Here is an 8,187-nt window from a genome sequence, read left to right as displayed (position 1 = left end):
TCTCCCTCAAGCCACAACATTCTTCCATCTACCCATGATTTGCAAGTTCTTCATTAATGTTGACCTGCTTGTTAACTTTTACGTTGATGAGCACTTCACCAACCTCTGCATGCTCATCGCATGGTTTCCACTTGTCATCCTTCTCGATATCCACCTATGCTCAGACTGTAAAGTCGGTTTGACATCCTTCATCGACCAAGACTTACTACCGATTCAACTCACCTTACCGGTATAACCTAACTTCACTAGTGGACCTTCATACCTGTTCACCTCTTCTTTGCCAATGGATCAACTTGGTCTTCCATCAAACATGCTATTCCATCCATTGAATCCATTTACCAATTTCAATATACTTAGCTTTGTCTATTGGTGATCACATCCCTTTGTTCATCTTTGCTTCTTTGCTTGCTTGCCGGTGGTCCTTCTTTACCGATAGATGTTGCACTTCATTTGTACCAGTAGCATACCTTTGTTGTCTACTTACACACTCTATCTTTCATACCAGTTGACATCATTACTTACTTCACCCATACCGGTCACCACTACTTACTCACCAGTGACCATTCCATACCAGTTGACATCAATAACAACATAATGCCAACAATTCCTTTGGCATTGATGTCAAGACACTGTGTTCCTTCATCCGACCCATTTGACCTTTCTCCCCCTTTGACAACAATGACAAAGGGTCAGGGTATCCTTCCATCTAATTCATTCTCCACCAATTATACAGTGTATTCTCCCCTTTTGTCCATAATCTACTCAAACAATAGCATATAAGAATCAAATGTGATTGTATTATCAGTGCTACCAAGTGGGAAAGTAGATACCCGTAATCATGAAATTATCTTGGGTATTCCTACAACAATTTCCTTCTTCTGCAGTTTGTGTTTCCAGTACACCCAAAATTTCAAGCATGTCGGTACTGCATCATAAACACTTGATCTCCCACTATGTACAGCATATGGTCCAAGACATAGGGGATTTTACAATGAACTCCCCATGAACCATAAATCTCCTTCCAAACTTAAGTGCATGAGACAAGTGACACAACTCCCAACTTGTGTCTTAAGTACTCAAAAGTACTTACAAGTAATGGTTTGGTGAAGATGTCTGCCACTTGTTCTCCTATAGGGACATATTCCATCATGACTTCTATTCCTTCAACTTTCTTTCTGAGAAAATGATATTTGATGGCTATATTATTTGTCCATGAATGCATCACCAGGTTCTTTGATATGTTGATGGCACTTGAATTGTCACACCAGATGGGAATAAGATAAGAGAAATCCACATGTTTATCTTTGACGGTCTGCTTCATCCAAAGCATCTAAAAGAAACATGTGGAAGCAACAATGTATTATGCTTCACTAGTGGATAGGGAGATTGAATCTCGCTTCTTGCTATGCCATGAGACCAATCGATCACCTAGGAAGAATGCACCACCACTTGTGCTCTTCTAGTCATCGATCCAACCTGCCCAATCAGCATCAATATATGCTTCCAAGATGAATTCCCCTTGTTTAGGGTACCATAATCCATAATTGAGTGTCCCTTGCAGGTACCTAAAAATTATGTTGGCTGCATTCATATGTGACTGCTTAGGTGTTGCTTGAAATCTAGCCACCATACACACTACCTGCACTATATCCGGTCCAAAAATAGTAAGATACAATAAACTGCCTACCATAGATCTATACAAGGTTTCCTTCACTACCAATGACTCATCATTCTTTCTCAATTTTCTTCCGATCACCATGGGGGTACTCACCGGTTTGTAGTCCTCCATTTGAAACTTCTTTAGCATTTTCTTTGCATACTTGGTTTGTGAGATGAAGATTCCCTTATGTAGCTGTGATATCTGCAAACCAAGAAAGTATGTCAAAACTCTAAGCATTAACATCTCAAACTCTGTCTACATCTTATCAATAAAATCTTTACAAAGAGTGTTCTTGTTGCCTCCAAAAATGATGTCATCTACATACACAACCACAATGATCATGTGCTTTCCATTTGCCTTGATGTATAGATTTCTATCAGCACTCCCCTTTTTGAATCCTTTCTCCTTCAGGTACTTATCTAGCCTTAAATACCATGCTCTAGGGGCCTTGTTTAAACCATATAGGGCTTTCTTTAACTAGCACCCAAAGGTTTCATCATCATGTAACAGAAACCCTTCTGGTTACTCCATGTACACTACTTCCAAATTTCCATTAAGGAAGCCAGATTTTACATCCATTTGATATACCTTATAACCCTTGTAGGCTGAAAAAGCTAGAAACATCCTAATTGCTTCTAGTCTAGCTATTGGTGCAAATTTCTCTTCAAAATCAATGCCCTCTACTTGAGAGTAACCCTTGCACAGAAGTATAGCTTTATGCATAACAATTTTAACTTCTTCATTCATCTTGTTCCGGTAGACCCATTTGGTGCCAATGATGTTCTTGTATGTCGGTCTAGGGACTGATTCCCAAGTCCTCTTCTTCTCAATCTGCTGCAACTCATCTTCCATTGCATCCATCCATTTCTAACTTTTTATGGCCTCATTGAAATTCTTAGGTTCCACTTCACTCATGAGGCAGAAATTGACTTGTTCATCATTTCGGGCAAGTCTTCTTCTAGTCTGCACACCATCACTCTTATTACCTAAAATCTTCTCTTTCAGGTGGATTTTCTACACATATTGACTAGGGACCTTGTTGGATGCTTCTTTTGGTTCATTGTCTGACTGAGTTTCTTCACCTTCATCACCGGAATCATCATACCGGTTCACTTGTGCTTGTCTTCCTTTATGCATATCCTCATTGGCCCTTACATGCACACTCTCAATGACTCTTCTTAGTCTTTTGTTGTAGCATTTGTAGGCTCTACTAGGAGTGGAGTAGCCAAGGAAGATCCCTTCATCACTACTAGAGTCAAAACTACCTAAACCATCCATGTCTCTCTTGATAAAAAATTTGCTTCCAAACACCTTGAAGTATTTGACTGATGGTTTCCAGCCATAGCACAACTCATAAGGTGTCATTCTGTTGTTTGTTCTTAACTGAACCTAGTTCAAAGTATATGTTGCACTATCAACTGCTTCCTTCCAATATATATCTGATAAATTTGCCTCATTTAACATGGTTCTGGCCATCTCCTTGACTATCTTGTTCTTCCTTTCTACCACACCATTTTTTTATGGTGTCCTGGGAGCTAAGTATTGCCTTTTGATTCCATGCCTCTCTTAGTTGTCTTCAAACTCATTTGATGTGAACTCTCCACCCCAGTCAGATCTTAGGCATTTCAGCTTGCATCCACTTTCCTTCTCTACCATCTTCTGGAAGATCTTGAATATATCGTAAGCTTGTGATTTATCTTGTAGGAAGGTTACCCATGTCATTCTTGAATAGTCATCAATGAAGAGCATAAAGTATCTCTCACCGACAAGACCTCTTGTCCTAGTTGGACCACATAGATCTGTATGTATAAGTTCAAGTGGTCTTGAGGTGTTGTTGTCTTTTCTCTTGAAGCTCACTTTAATCTTCTTTCCTTTCACACATTCATCACAAAATGTGCTTATCAGTTTGATGATGGGTGGAATATTTCTCACACAACCCTTTTTTCTTACTGTAACTAGATTATCAAAATTTATGTGGCCTAATCATTTGTGCCACAACTAGCTTTCATCCACTTGTCCCAACATGCATTGGAATTCAAACTGTTCTTTCATGTTGTATACATTTCCATCTATCCTCTTGCCTTCTGCTACAATCTGACCAGTACTCTCCTTCTTTATCTTGCAACCGGTAGAATCAAAGGTGAATTTATAACCTTTGTCACACATCTGAATCACACTCAACAAATTGTGCTTTAGGCCTTCTATATAATATACATCATGTGCTTTCAGTTTATCATCAATATTTAGAGTACCTTTTCCCTCTATCTTGATAGATAAGTTGTCTCCAAACCTCACTGAGCCACCCTTCCAATCTTCAAGTTCGATAAATTTATTTTTATCACCAATCATGTAGTTGGAACAACCATTGTCTACAACCCACAAGTTTCTTCTTTTTGCATGTAGGGCAGTTTGCACTATCAGACTTGATTCTGCTTAGTTCTTTTCTTTCTCAACCCAAGCTAGTTGGGTTTCCTTCTTCTTGTCAACTGCAATTTTATGCTCTCGTTTGACTACCAATTCCTATTTAGGAGTTGTCCTCTTCTACTTGATTTTCCTATTTTTACAATGCTTTGAAATATGTCCAAACTCATGACAACTATAACACTTTACATTCATATTAAATGATGAGTTTGAAAAATTAGTATAGGAAACTGGTTGAATTCTCCTACACTCATAACTTCTATGACCCTATCCATTACATTAATAGAAGATGATATTCATCTCCCAGAGTGTAGCAAAAGAGTTTCTATTTTCATAACTTACAGTGGGCTTATTCATTAATCTATAGTTAGCTAACCTATGTCCAAATTTGTTACACCGGTAACAATAACCATGAAAGTTTGGAACATATCAGTTAGGTTGCCTTGGTCCTGCAAACGTCTCTCTCACCGAGGGTCTTCCTTTCATGCTAATAACCCTAGTGAATCATTCATGATTAACCTTTTTTTTTCTCCTAAGATCTCTATTCCCATACATTGAGTGTGGCCGCCAGTTCATTGATTGTGTATACTAGTTTGTGTGGTTGTTTCTAACAATTTTTGCATAACTCTTCTTACTGGTATCCTTGTGAATATTTTCTTCTGTTCACCTTCACTTGAAGAAGTTAACTGTATCTTTCTTACTGGATGTATCTTTTCTATTTGAACTTTGTCCTTCTTCAAATCCTAAGCCACCGGTATCTTTAGATTGCTTCTATTTTCTCAACATCTTGTCCAAGGCTTCTATGCTACCCTCATATTTGCTCCTCATTTTTAGTTCATCCTTACTCTTTTCAAGCTCCTTTATGAGCTTCACCATTTCTTCTTCCAGGTCTTGATGCCCTTTTCTTTTTTCATTAGATGAGAGGATGTAACTTCACATATCCTCTTGGCTTCTTCCAACTGGAGTTTCAAGTCAAAAATCACTTGATTGGACTCAGCCAGAGATTGCTTCAGGTTATCTTGTTCTTCTGCAGCAATAAGCTTGAATTTCTTGAGTTCTCTCCTTATCTTACTTAACTCCTCAAGAGCCCTTATGAGCTCATCTTCTAGATCCACTTCAGCTTCAATGTCTTCATCTTCCTCTTCTTCCATAATTGGTTCTTCTAGTGCCATAAAGAGATTAACTTCCCTTTCATCTCCATGGTAGTCATCTTCTGATACACTCTCTTCATCTGTGGCATCACCGTCAATGGTATATAGCCTATTCTTCTTCTGGTAGCTTCTTCTTTCTTGCCAGTAAACATTCTTTTCTTTATTTTTTCTAAAAGATCTACCAAATCTTCTTTATTCATCTCTACTTGTTTCATCATAGGGAAATTTTGCATAAAAGTGTCCAACTTTACCACAGTTGAAGCATTTGAGTGGTAACTTTCCTTTATACTTATTGAATCTTCTCTTGAGATTTCTGACAAATTTTTCTACTTCTGCATCCTACTCTTCACTGGATCCTTTATGAGCAACCTCTTCCTTTCCCTTTTTGATGGAGTTGAAGGCTACCTCTTTTCTTGAAGATGCTTCACCGGTTGTCCTCATTTCATAGGCAGTTAAGGAGCCAAATAACTCATCGATTGTGAAGGTTTTCAAATCCTTGGCTTGCTCTATGACAGGAACCTTAGTATCATACTTAGACAAGACAGATCTAAGTACCTTTTTTACAATAATTTCATTAGCAATTTCCTCTCCATGTCCTCTAATGGTGTTCACAATTTCATTTACTCTATGAAGGTAATCTGCAATATTTTCTTCCTCTTTCATCTTCAAGCCTTCAAGCTAACCTCTTAGTGATTATAGCTTGGCCTCTTTGACTTTGGTATCTCCTTCAAATAATCTTTGCAATTTATCCCAAGTCTCCTTGGCGGATGCACAATGCATGACCTTAACGAACTCATTATCTGACAGCCCACTTAGAATGGCATATTTAGCCTTTGCATTGTTCTCATACTCCTTAGCATCTGGATCAGTGGGAGGAAAACTAGGGATAGTATACCCATTCTTGATAGACATCCACACATCAAAACCAAGAGAGGAAAGATAGGTCCCCATTCTTCTACTCCAGAAGGCATAGGTAGATCCATCAAACATGGGGGTTTTTGAGGAGGCAGACTCATTTCTTGTTACTGTGTTCTTTGACCAAAATCTACCCAAGCTAGAGAAAGCTTTAATCAACCAGGAACCTAGGCTCTGATACTAATTGTTGAACATAATGTACCACTGAGAGGGGGGTGAATCAGTGGTTCCTAAAAATCTTCTCTTTAAACCAAGCTTTGAGTACCGGTTAACAAACTAAACACTGGTGGTACTCTGCCAAAGAAGATAATGGGTTCCTCTGGGCCCTTGGGGGATGGGACCAATGGGGGGCCCATCCCATGTGACGGTTGGGGAGAGCGGAAAAGAATAAAAAAAATGGTCTTCCCTCTTTGGAACTAGACCAACTGGTAAATCCTCTTTTCTTCCTATCAAGAATGTTTATGTCCCTTCAGGAGGTAAGTTTGCTATCTCTATCTTGGATCTGGTTTTGGATCATAATATAAATAATATGTCGAACTCCTTGGTAGGCAAATTTATGGGACAGCGTCCTAACATTGAAGTTGTTAGGGCCTATGTCAAACGAAAATGGGCCCTTAAGGGTAATGTTGAAATTTCGGCCTTACCCAAAGGCCTTCTATCCTTTTCTTTCTCTCACAAAGAAGATAAATGCATGATTCTTTGTGGAAGTCCCTGGTTGGTAGGAAAGATAACCTTGGTTCTCCATAAATGGCAACCGAATCTGAATATGAATGACTCTCTCTTGACACAAGTTTTAGTTTGGGTAAAGCTGCCAGGCTTGCCTCTAGAATATTGGGAAGAAAGTATCTTTTCTGGTATTGCAAACTCTTTTGGTGAACTTCTTTCTATAAACCCAGTAACAGCTTCAAAAAGGAGACTCACTCATGCTAGATTTTGCATAGGGATAGCCCATGATGCAGATATGCCAGAACAGATAGATTTAGTTTCAAAGCTGGGAACATGGAAGCAACATATTGAATATGAATCTATCCCCTTTGCCTGCTTCCACTGTAAAAAAGTAGGGCACTAGGCAAAGTCCTATCCCATCAAACCCAAGGCAGAATCTAGGTAGCCTAAGCCCCATTCTGAGAACCAAAGGGTACCAGAAAAAATGGTATGGCAAGTTAAAAACTCAGAAAGTAAAGAAGAAAACTCAAATCATTTTAATCCCTTGGGGGAGAAGAAGGAAGTGCCCTTAGTCTCTATCTCTAGTCCTACAACCCAGGAAGCTCTGAGAAATGATTCAACCATTGCCAACTTTCCGATTTCTTCTCAAACAAGGAAGCAAAAAGATCAGACTGATTACCCAAATGATATAGTTGAAGTGGTGGCTGATACTTGTGAAGGAAATGAACTACAAGAGGAAAATGATCAGCCAGAGGAAGGAGAAATCCCTACCTCCCAAGAAGAAAAGACTGATTCCTCTATGCTCATGCCTAGTCTTGACATTCAAGAAGCCCAAAAATATTCAATTTTGGGCCTGAACCTCTCGGACTAAGACTAGAGTTCAAAATCAGCTAACAGTGACTTAAATGATTCAAATGCTTCTAGAACCCCTAATTGGGGAAACGAAGAAGAAATTTCCAAAATCCTAAGCAACCTGGTAGCGGCTCCTAAGATAGACATTGAGTGGAAAATACCAAAGCAAAGGAATAAGAAAGGAACTACTCCCTCAACTTCTGTTCTAAGGAAATCTAGCAGAATAGCTCAAGTGGACGTCGAGTATACCTCTTCCTCCCCAGGTCATCCCTCTAATCACACAGTCAAAATCAAGGAGGCGAGCAAGAACATTGCAGATGGAACCCAGAAGACTCTTAAGGAGTTAGGTATTAGTAAGTAACTATGAAAATTATATCTTGGAATATTAGGGGACTTAATAACCCCCATAAGCATGACAATATCAGGAACTTGATAAGGGATAGTAAACCTGATATATTTCTAATTCAGGAAACCAAAATGAGTAAAGAAAAAGTTGAATCATTGAAGTTTTTCAAAAACGGA

The sequence above is a fragment of the Cryptomeria japonica genome, chromosome 9, assembly GCF_030272615.1.
Source record: "Cryptomeria japonica chromosome 9, Sugi_1.0, whole genome shotgun sequence".
Lineage (NCBI taxonomy): Eukaryota > Viridiplantae > Streptophyta > Pinopsida > Cupressales > Cupressaceae > Cryptomeria > Cryptomeria japonica.
This window is presented reverse-complemented; position numbering follows the sequence as displayed.